Here is an 11,378-nt window from a genome sequence, read left to right on the forward strand (position 1 = left end):
CACCAGATACCCATCTCAGGTCTGGTGCTGCCCAGGCTCCCCCGTCTCACACTCCCTGTAAGTCATTCATCCTCTTGAAAGCCCTTCTAGAAGGGAGCCCTCGCACAGTGTGCCCTCGCACAGTGTGCCCTGCAGAGGCAGAAACTGTTGGGATTCAATATTTATAGGTTAGAACACTGATACTCAAAAAGTTTTGAGTCTCTCCAGGAGAATTTGACAAACTCAACACTTCCTTGTACAGTTTTAAGTTGACATCCCCAAATTTTTATCGTGAGTTTAAATACTTAAGATGTAATTTCTGATTATCAATAGTGATGTCTAAATAGAGCTGTTACATTAGTTGCTTTTTTAAAATTTACAGCCTGGTGTATATCATTGCCCAGGTAACTTCTACCTCGCTGCACTATGGGATTACTCTAGAGAGGTGCCACCAGCCAGGATTAGTATTTGACCTGTATTTTTCTCAGAAAACTATGCATCTGCTTAAGCATTTTTTTTTAAAGATTTTATTTATTTATTCATGAGAGACAGAGAGGCAGAGACACAGGCAGAGGGAGAAACAGGCTCCACGCAGGGAGCCCGACGTGGGAATCGATCCCAGGTCCCCAGGATCATGCCCTAGGCTGAAGGCAGCGCTAAACCGCTGAGCCACCCGGGCTGCCCTGCTTAAGCACTTAAATAACCACATGGTGAGACCATTCTTTGCCCTGCCATGTGATCGAGATGGTTTTTTCTGTACATTTTTAAAGGCTGCTGTTTCCTGATCCTCGCCTGAGCCACAGTGACAAGTGGCAGGCTGAGCCCTGTGTACTCTGCTTGCAAGATGGTTTGGTGCAGACCATACCTTAGCCGTAGAACAAATAAACTAATGGTTTGCAGTCAGGTGTCCAGTGTTGTATAGCATCTTCTGTGAACAGGAATGTTCTATAGGAGTGTTTTGACCATATTTTGCTAGTGAAAAATAAAACACAGGTGTACTTCTATCAATTAGCTGAAATTTAAAATGCTTATGGCATACCATTGAAAAGTCCTCCATCACCTTTGGCACTTTGCAATTTTTTTTTTTTTTAGCGATTTTATTTATTTGATAGAGAGCATAAGCAGGGGGAGCAGCAGGCAGAGGGAGAGGGAGAGGCAGTCTCCCCACTGAGCAGGGAGCCCTATGTGGGGCCCAATCCCAGGACCCTGAGATTATAACATAATGGCAACAAGAAAATTACTGGTAGGGGGCGCTTGGCTGGCACAGTTGGTTGAGCTTCCAACTCTTGGTTTTGGCTCAGGTCTCGATTCAGGGTCATGAGATCGAGCCCCACATTGGGCTCATGCTCAGCACATTGTTTAGGTTTCTCTCTCCCTGCCCCTCCCCACTGCACTTGCTTTCTCTCTCTCTCTCTCAAATAATAACTAAAACAAATCTTTTAAAAATAAAAGAAAAAGAAAGAGAAAGAAAGAAAGAAAGAAAGAAAGAAAGAAAGAAAGAAAGAAAGAAAATTACTGGTAGGAGGGAAGACATCAAAACAGGTTAATAAAACCAAATTAGCAAATAGGGGGCCCAAACAAGAAGCTAAGACTCAGAGTATCCCAACTTTTTATTTTTAAAAAGGAAAAGATTAGTACGTGAGCCCGCACATTAACACTCTTCACCTGGATCTCACCAGTAGTTAAAAACGTTACAGATACCATATTTGCTTTATCACTAATCTGTTTTGGTCTTCAGTAGGCCCAACAGACACCAGTGCTGTGCTGTCTGGGACTTTGATGTTGTTAACAGCTTCATCAGAATGTCCTAACAGGACTTTGCCCTGTGAAACCCTACAGCATATTATTGTCCTATCACCAGGGCTGCTGGCGTGGTAACTGCACACCTGAGGGTGTTACCTGCTTTTATAACTTGGATCTGGGTCCTTTTATGATACAATCAACAGAATTCAGCATTAACTGAATTAATCATTAATTTTTGTCAGGTGAATTGCACGGAGGTGCTATGGAACCGGCGTAGAGGAAGGGAAAAGTTAGGGCTCCTTGGAGGAGTTATATCCATTTACAATAAACTGCTGATCTAGTAAATAATATGTTTCTCTGAGTGTGAGCCACATTAGCAAGTTAGTTGAACCCAGTGACAGGGTTGTGGAAACTTCCAAGTTAGAGCTCGTAGGTCAGAAGCGCATGTAGCAGCCTGCACTTGGGATTGATTCTGAAGTAGCGATGCAGTCTCGCCGGTCAGGATCCTTAACTGGGCTGCGATACTATCCCAGGTAGAGTCAGAGTCAGAAAAGTTGAATTCTAGGACACCCGGCTGGGGTCTGAGAATAGCTTAGCCTGGGGAAAAACACATTGTAATTAGTGCTGGAATCATATTAAACACAGGGTTCAAGTGTCAAACGTCAAACACAGGGAACCAGAACACTTTAATGAGATTATTGTTAGATCATCTACATTTCTAAGTTAAAAAACAAGTTATCATCAGGCTAATGGAACAGCCTTAAAGTAAAAGAAAATGGTGCCAACTTTGTGGTTTCATCTTTCTCCCTTTGCATATAAGGATAAAGAGTGTAAACTGGAGAATAAATTTTTGTTTATGTCTTTGCCCAACACGATTTTCAAAAAGCAGAAACTACTTCAGAGAGAAAACGATTTCCCCTGAACAAACAGAAAGAATAACAGTTCAGGACCACTCTGGAGAGAACCATTGTGTCATGGGATTCCTGGTAAAACAGGTAAAGCAGGTCAGGGAAACTGCTCGCTACACCGCCTCCCCACCCTACACACACAGGAGCTCCCCTTATTCTGAGGGCAGACTTACAGTTTCTGTTCCTGCTATCCTGGGTCCCAGAGAAGACCGCCAGATACACCTTTTTTTTTCCTTAAAACTATTCTTCATACTTAATCTGATGATTTTTACTTTTCTTTTAATCGGTGTATAATTGACATACAATATCCTATTCGTTTTAGGTGTGTATCGTAGGGGTTCAGTATTTTTACACATTCTGGGAAGATAGATCCCCATGATAAATCTCGTTCCCATCTGTTACCATACAAAGCTACTGCAGTATGTTCAACTGTCTGTCCTACGCTAAACATCACACCACCCTGACTGACTTATTTTACAACTCAAAGTTTGTATTTCTTAATTCCCTTCACCTATTTTGCTAAACCCCCTCCCCTCACCAGCCTCGCCCGGCTCTGGTAACTAGTGTAGGTTTCCTGTATCTATGAATCTGTGTCTGTTTTGTTTTGTTTGTTCATTTGTTTGATGTTTTGGATTCCACATATAAGTGAAATCATAGGATTTGTTCTGTCCGACTTAATTCACCTAGAGATTTTTCCTTTTTAATGCAATCCAGCGAATGCTTTTTCTACTTCGTAAATTATTTCTATTTAATAAGTACAAAATTGAATTGTTTTCATGATCGTTTTTGCAAAAGTCTGAATTATAGACTGCTTCATTCATCAATTTCTTAAAATGTTTTTAGTTTTGTTTTGTTTTTACAGTATTTAGTTTCTTCCACTGCTCTGACTTTTGTTTTGTTTTGTGTTCTTAATCCTGCAATTTAACTTTGCATTAATCCCAAACCTCAGGCTTGGGAAGCATCTCTTTACATACTTGCAGGTAATTGTTCATCCTGCCTGAGTGGCTTGCATTTGACTGAACATGCCCACTTCTTTTCACAATTTCATATAGGTCTAATTTTACAAACCTTTAATCAGTCGCTGTTCTCCTCTGAACATGCTCCAAGTTTTTTCTCTTTATACAGCGTGACAGGAAAATTAAATATGGTTTCTTCCAACTGAAGCCTGCCCAATGCCAAATAAAGCAAAAATAATTGCTGCTTTTTTTTCACACCTGTGCCTTCATGCAGTCCTATAAAGCCATTTGCCTCCTATTTCAACATAAAGAAGGCTCATCCAGTTGAACACCAACCCATAATTGTTGGATCTCACCGGGCTAGGCTTCATGGACGGCTGTCTTAGCTGGAATTTCCACATGGGTTACAATTCAGTAGCATATTAAAACTTAAACATTAGGTCTATAAAATGATTTCTTCCACATATTTTTTCTTCAAAGACTGTCCCGTGAACAATTGGTATAAATGTGAATTCAGTGGTAGGAATCTCAAGAACGAAGACTTGAATGATTGTTTTTTGATTTTTGTGTTTTGCAGCCTCAGTGAAATAACACATTTGTGTGTCATGTTTTGATATGAAGTGATCACAAATAATTTACCCATAATAAGTCACCAAAGCTTTGAATTATTTAGGTATATTCATGTTTGTGTACATTCACACACACACACACACTCACACACACACACACACACACACACACGTTTTGAAATCACACAAGTGATTTGAAAATCACTGTTTCACATGTATTCCAATATGATTTCCTGAGAGAGAAAGAGTTAAAATTACAGCTGACATTCAGGGAATGACACATGATCCACAACCTATGCTTGTGGCCATTTTGAATTATTTTTATGTTTTTGAGTTATTTTCCAAATTTTTGTCCATGACTAGATAGAAGAGGAAATTACAAATAAGGGCATCAGAATCTATATTAAAACAAAATGTCTATAAGCATTGTTTTCATTGAGACCTAGCAGTTAAGATGGCCAAAAGAGATATAAAAGTCCTCCTTACGTTAGTAGCAAGAGGGTAGGGGTGGAATCAACCAATTTTATGTTTTTAGTTTTGCAATAAAATAAGGTTAATTTTTGTGGTTTTCAATAGTGTGAACCTGTTATTTTTTTTTATTATTTTTTGTGTGTGAACCTATTTTATTACTGTTGATGCAGAGTAGAGGTTAGGGGAGAATTGTGGCATTTTTAAAAATCCACAAGGTATATCTTGTTAACTCTGACATGACTGATTTTCTCATATTCATAATATCATTAGATGAACATTTAACAGAGTATTTTATAGTACAATTTTCTTCATTTATATACAAAATTGCTTTGAGTCTTTCTTTTTTTTTTTAGTGGTTTTTTTTTTTTTTTTGGAAATCTGGGTACATCTATGGAAGGTCAGATCCTCCATCCTTTGTGGTAATGCGGCATAATGATTAAATAACAATGTGATAGGGACGCCTGGCTGGCTCAGCGGTTGGGCATTTACCTTTGGCTCAGGTCGTGATCCTGGGGTCCTCAGATCGAGTCCCACATCGGGCTCCCTGCATGGAGCCTACTTCTCCCTCTGTCTGTCTGTCTGTCTCTCTCTCTCATGAATAAATAAATAAAATCTAAAAAAAAAAAATGCTATACTCTTAATACTCTCAAAGCCTTTGGGATAGTTCAGAAGTCCCTGAATGTTGATAGAACTTCATAATTTTAAATGTCTTAAATTTAAACCCAGGCCACTGTTGGACTACCACAAGCATCTCTGAGCAGATCATTCTGGTTACTAGGTAGCATCTTCCATTCTCTTCCTCTGCCGTTCAGGCCAGTGCAGTAATGTTTGTGCAGGTGTGGGACTGTCTTCTCTCCATACCCAAGTCAAACTCCTCAGTTCTGTCAAAGTAACTAACTGTACCCGTGCCGAGAATTCTTTGCACCCTCAGTGACACAGCAGGGTTTTAGTGAAATGGTCCCTTTAGTTTTTCTTCTTTTATCACAGCCGTCTTAGCTTAGAACCCTGGCCTGAATCTCTAGGAACAAGGATGCATAAGAGGCTATTCTAACCCGTGCTCAGAATTAGCCTGTCCCTCAGACACCAAGGCTAGTTGCCTATTTGGAGATAATTCTTCATGAATTTGGCATTTCTACCCATACAGTGAGTGAAGCACTGACTGCCCTTTGTTCTGGGCTACCTCTTCGAGATGTTTGTTTGGCAAACACCCTTAGAAGACGGAAATAGTATCTGTCCATTATAAAAGGTTCAGACTCCCTAAAATAAAGGTTCCTCTCCTATAACGCTACCCACTGCCTGTGGGGGTATTGGGACTCAGTAAACGAGCCTCTTCCTCCCTGCAATACTGATATTCTGGATGCTGCTAGTGCTGTCATAAACTCTCCTTCCTCTCTGACTCACGAGTCTCCTGTCTTCTACCAACATCCATGTGGCAGGCGAACTCTTAGCTTGCAAGTAGAGTACAGTCTCAGACCCTTTACAGTTCTTGACATTGCCTTACACCAGATGCCTGAGCTTGGCTCCTAAAAGCCTTTCTGTCCCTCATGTAAATACATCCTCAGTACATGGGCTCCACAGTGCTCCAGATAGACCTTTCCATGGCTTCATCTTAGAGTGAACAGAGCATAGGCTCAATACATGACCCCTACACAACTCTACAAGTGTGAATTGTTATCACAAGTCAGGCTCTTGGGGCACCTGGGTGGCTCAGTCAGTTAAGTGTCCGCCTTGGGCTCAGGTCATGATCCTGGGGTCCTGGGATCGAGCCTGCACCTGTTGGGGCTCCCTGCTCAGTGGGGAGTCTGCTTCTCCCCTCACTCGTGCTCCCTCTCCCAAATAACTACAATCTTTAATAAAAAATAAGTCTGGCTCTTTTTCATATATGCTCATTACTACGCTCATAAAACTCTCCCTTGAAATACCCTTGGGCTTTATTCAGCCCGTGTATACTCCGTGTGTTCATGAAGCTTTTTCAGAGGACCCCTGCTGTGTTAGGTCTTACCCCTTTGCGTTCAACAAAACTTGAACTCCTAATTAAGGACTAAGTATTAGCTAATAACTAAAGAAGGATAGTCAGAGAAAGGCAGGCAGGCACAAGGCAAATCCCCCTCCCCCAGGAAGAAACCACCCCTATAAGGACTCTGCACAGCCCTGGAAGGTGCCCTCCACCCTTTCCCATGTGAACACCTACCTGGAGCTCTTGGGCAAAAGCCTGATTGGGTGACAGACACGGGGAGGATTAAGCCGATCACAACAGCCTGCCAACAAGCCCACAAAAACCCCTAGACTTAGAAATCCTCTCGGGTCTCCTCCCTCTTCCAGAGCTTTGCCTGTTACTCAATAAACTTTGCTTTACTGTTGCCCAGGAGGATCACCCAAGAAACTTTGCTCTGCTGCCCACCACTCTTGGTCTGGTCTTCCTCTTCATTCTTCATTCTTCCAAGTGGTGGGACCAAGAGCCACCCAGGTACCGAAGAAAAAGAAATCCTGCAACATGACCAACAGCTACGGTGAACAGTCATTACTTAGTCTGCTGATCCCTAGATTCTCAAAGCTAAAGTCTTTGATTCAAAAAAATTAACATATGTAAGTGTTGTCTGAGCTTATTTCCTGGCTTGACATGGAAACTTCTGAAGGTCAGACATAAATGTGAAATGAAAACACCTATTTACTAATTAACCCAAATAGCATTCTTATCAATCGGATTCTAAAGAACATAAGCCTGTAACAGAAGGGGCTTAAGAGTATTTAAATTTCTGAGGCAGTGCCTGAAGCAGTTCTGCTGAAGGCCCAGCGTACCCCCGTCATAGTTCCTCCTTACCCTTCTTAGGAACAGCTCAGGATCTTTTCTTCTACACATTATTGGACATTTTCCTCTTCTCTCTTCTATTTCCAGGTATTATTTCCACTCTCTCTAACCCCAGTTATGGACTGAATTATTTCCCCTCACAAATTCATATGTTTAAGATGGGTGAGGGGATGCGGTAACTGGGTGATGGGCATTAAGGAGGGCACGTGATGTTACGAGCACTGGGTGTTACATGCAGCTGATGAATCACTAAATTCTGCCTCGGAAACTAATAATACACTTTTGTTAACTAAATTGAATTTAAATTAAAAATGTTCAAAATTCATATGTTTAAGTCTTGTCTAATCCCCAGCACCTCAGAATGTGACTAGGGGATAGAGTCTTTAGAGGGGTGATTAAATCAAAATTAGGTCATTAGTGTGGGCCCGAATCCAATATGACTGGTGTCCTTATAGGAAGAGGAGATTTGGACAGACACAGAGGGAGCACAGCACAGGACCATAAAGATGGCCATCCAGAGGCCAAGGAGGGGGGCTTCAGAAGAATCCAACCCTGCCAACACCTTGATTTTGGACTTCTAGCCTCCAGATCTGTGAGAAAATCAATTTCTGGTTGTGTAAGCCACCCAGTTGGCGGTACTTCGTGGAGCAGCCCTTCCAAACTAGCACATCCACCCCTTCCCATCAGCTGTGCACCCGACCCGACAGTCTGGCTGTTTGCACCCTGCTCTTCCCTGGGACCTTCTATTTCCTCTGAGTCCCCATTTCAGTATTGGATTCAGCAAATCCTTTAAATTACAAATTATTTCTTTGAGGGCTTCGATGAATCATGTTCTTGAGGATTCCGTTTCCAGCAGATTACCTCATCGTGCCACTTGAAATTGTGAGCATTAGCAGGCAAATCTTAACGTCGCTCACGTCTAGCAAGACTGGTTTTCTGTCACCGTCTTTCAAAATAAAGAGAAGGGCACCTGGGTGGCTTAAGTGTACAACTCTGGATTCCGGCTCAGGTCGTGATCTCAAGGTTGTGAGACTGAGCCACGTTGGGCTCCACCACACGGGGCCCTTGCTCCAACACCGGTTGTGACAGGGAGTCCCCCTCTCTGTGCCCTTCCCCCGTGGCCCCTTCCCCACCGCCACTCTCAAGTGTGTGTGCGTGCTTTCTCTCTCAAAAAAAAAAAAATGAGGGGCACCTGGGTGGCTCAGTCAGTTAGGCTTGTGCCTTGGTCCCAGATCATGGTCCCAGGGTCCTGGGATCGAGCCCCCACACCGGGCTCCCTGCACAGCAGGAGCCTGCTCCTGCTTTCTCTTGCTATCTCTCTCTCAAATAATAAAATCTTTAAAAAAAATAATAATAATAATAAACAACTTAAAAAACTGCAACGTCCTTTAACTTCCTCAGGTATCCCCAGTCTGAAGGTACACATGGGGAAGCACATCAACACTGAGGATTCGAATTCCACTGGCTCACTCTTCCCCCTACTGATGCACAGAAGACATCAGTCCAATTTCAAAACTGTTTCTGGGAAGCCCTAGGGCCTGTGTGAAAGTGGCAGCGGGGCCTCGCTGTGGGAAGCTTTCCTGTGGCCCCAGGCCTCTGCAGGATGGGCCCCAGCGGGTTGGGGGTGCACAGTGGCTTCACCTGACTCCTGAAGCACGAGTGAAAACCCTGGCTGTTTCTGTACAGCTGCAGTCCCAGCCGTAGGATAACCAACCTAACGCTGGGAGCTTTATGTTAAGGCTTATTGTCCTTTAAAAAAGAACCAACACGGGACGCCTGGGTGGCTCAGTGGTTGAGCATCTGCCTTTGGCTCAGGTCATGATTCCGGAGTGCTAGGATCGAGTCCCATATCTGGCTCCCCACAGGGAGCCTGCTTCTCCCTCTGCCTGTGTCTCTGCCTCTCTCTGTGTCTCTCATGAATGAATAAATAAAATATTTTTTTAAAATAAAAATAAAAAGAACCAACACGACGCCTGTGGTTAGTGGAGACATTGAATGTGTGACGTGAAGCACTTGCATCCCCTCATTGCTGCAGTGACCGTTTACTGAGTTCGAGTCTACTTGCTGGGGCAGCGATGAGGACAGCCCCGGCCTGTGGAGTCAGCCAGTGAATTCAGGTCCCTGATACCAGCGCACCTCCACAGTCCAGCACCTTGGTCTCCATCAGGTGTTCTGACATTCTGAGCTAAAGAGTTGTGACCTTCAGCAGCATAAATCATGGGGAGGGAAGGGGAGGCTGTTGGGTATTTTCTCTTTCCTAATGAAAGTAGCTGTAAAAAAGAAAAAAAAAAAAAAGGAGAGTCAAGATAAAAGGTGCTGTGACCTGGGGCTAGATTTCAGATTGAGTCTCTCACTCTAACTGATGCCATTTATACTCCATGCAACCCCTTCCGTAGACCTCAGACCCTAGGACACTGCAGACGGAGTTACTTCCTAATGCATTTTATGGCATTTGGAAGCCCTCCAGTGGCCAAATACTGTACTTAAAAAAAAAAATCCATTTGCTGTGCTGAAGTATTTAGGTGTGAAATGTACTCATGTTTGCAACTTACTTTGAAATCTGTCAAAAAATTAAGATGAATTAATGTATGGATAGATAAATAGATCTCAACATAGATACTAGATATGTGATTGAGCAAAAATAACAATGCTAATTATAGAATGCAGGTGACACATATATGGGTCACTACATAATCTTTTAATTTCTCTGTGTTGGAACGTTATATAAAATATTGAACAAAATCTCTTGGCTAGACTCTGAATATTTGTATCTTGTAGTTGACATTATTCTATTAGAATTTTTAGACATTTAAGCATCTCAGTAGAATTGTCTTCATTAATGGACATGCATCAATTTTTCCTAACAGGATTAATTTCTAAATGTTTAAAAAGCACTTCTAGGTTTCTTTTGAGAAAGTTTATACCTCACACTTGTGAGAATGGCTAAAACCAAAAACACTGGAAATAAATGTTGCCGAGGATTTGGAGAAAAAGGAATTTCTGTTAGCGAAAATGCAACCTGAAAACTGTGGAAAACAGTCTGGAGTTTCCTTTAAAAAAATTTTTTTTAAGATTTTATTTATTTATTTGACAGAGCAAGCGAGAGAGCACAAGCAGGGGGAGCAGCAGGCAGAGGGGGAAGAGAAGCAGTCTCCCCACAGAGCAAGGAGCCTCATCGCAGGACCCTGAGATCATGACCTGAGCCAAAGGCAGACATTTAACCGACTGAGCCACCCAGGTGCCCCACCTCAAAAAAATTTTTTTTAATGATCCTGTAATTCCACTAGTGGGTAATTAACCAAAGAATATAAAAAAACAATGATTTGAAAAGATAATGCACCCTGATGTTTACAGCAGCATTATTTACAATAGCCAAAATATGGAAGCAATGGACCAAGTGTCCATTGATAGATGAGTGGATAAAGAAGATATGATGTATAAAAAAAAAGGAGTATCACTCAGCCAAAAGTGATATTCATTCAGAAGAATGAAATCCTACCATTCGTGACAACATGAATATGTCTAGAAGGTATTATGCTAAGTGAAGTAAGTCAGAGAAAGACATATTTACTGTATGATTTCACTCATATGTGGAACCTAAGAAACAAAACGAATAAAAAAGACAAAAGCACATATTCTTAAATACAGAGAACAAACTGGTGGTTACTAAAGGAGAGAAGGGTGAGATGGGTGAAATAGGTGAAGGGGATTAAGAGCCCACTTACATGATGAGCACTGAGTAATGTATAGAATTGTTGCATGACTATATTGTACACCTGAAACTAATGTAACACTGTACATTCATTATACTGGAATTTTAAAAATAAATGTTTACATCCTTAGAATATCTATTTTACATACTCAGGATATTGCTAGCAAGTTAACTAGATTACCTTAATTTTTTTTTTCTTTTTAATCAGAGAAGCAGTTGTTTGACAGTTTG

The 11,378-nt window shown here is 41.8% G+C and overlaps 1 long non-coding RNA gene across 1 annotated transcript; it reads right to left on the reverse strand.

Annotated features, from left to right (window-relative positions):
• Window positions 1–1,565: 1,565 nt before the first annotated feature.
• LOC140599101 (uncharacterized) lies at window positions 1,566–10,666 on the reverse strand. The gene is made up of 2 exons (XR_012001834.1): window positions 6,818–10,666; window positions 1,566–2,319 (listed from the first exon to the last, which is right to left on the reverse strand). It is a non-coding gene; the product is annotated as an uncharacterized lncRNA (long non-coding RNA).
• Window positions 10,667–11,378: the final 712 nt, after the last annotated feature.

This window comes from Vulpes vulpes, chromosome 5 (genome assembly GCF_048418805.1).
Source record: "Vulpes vulpes isolate BD-2025 chromosome 5, VulVul3, whole genome shotgun sequence".
NCBI classification, from domain to species: domain Eukaryota; kingdom Metazoa; phylum Chordata; class Mammalia; order Carnivora; family Canidae; genus Vulpes; species Vulpes vulpes.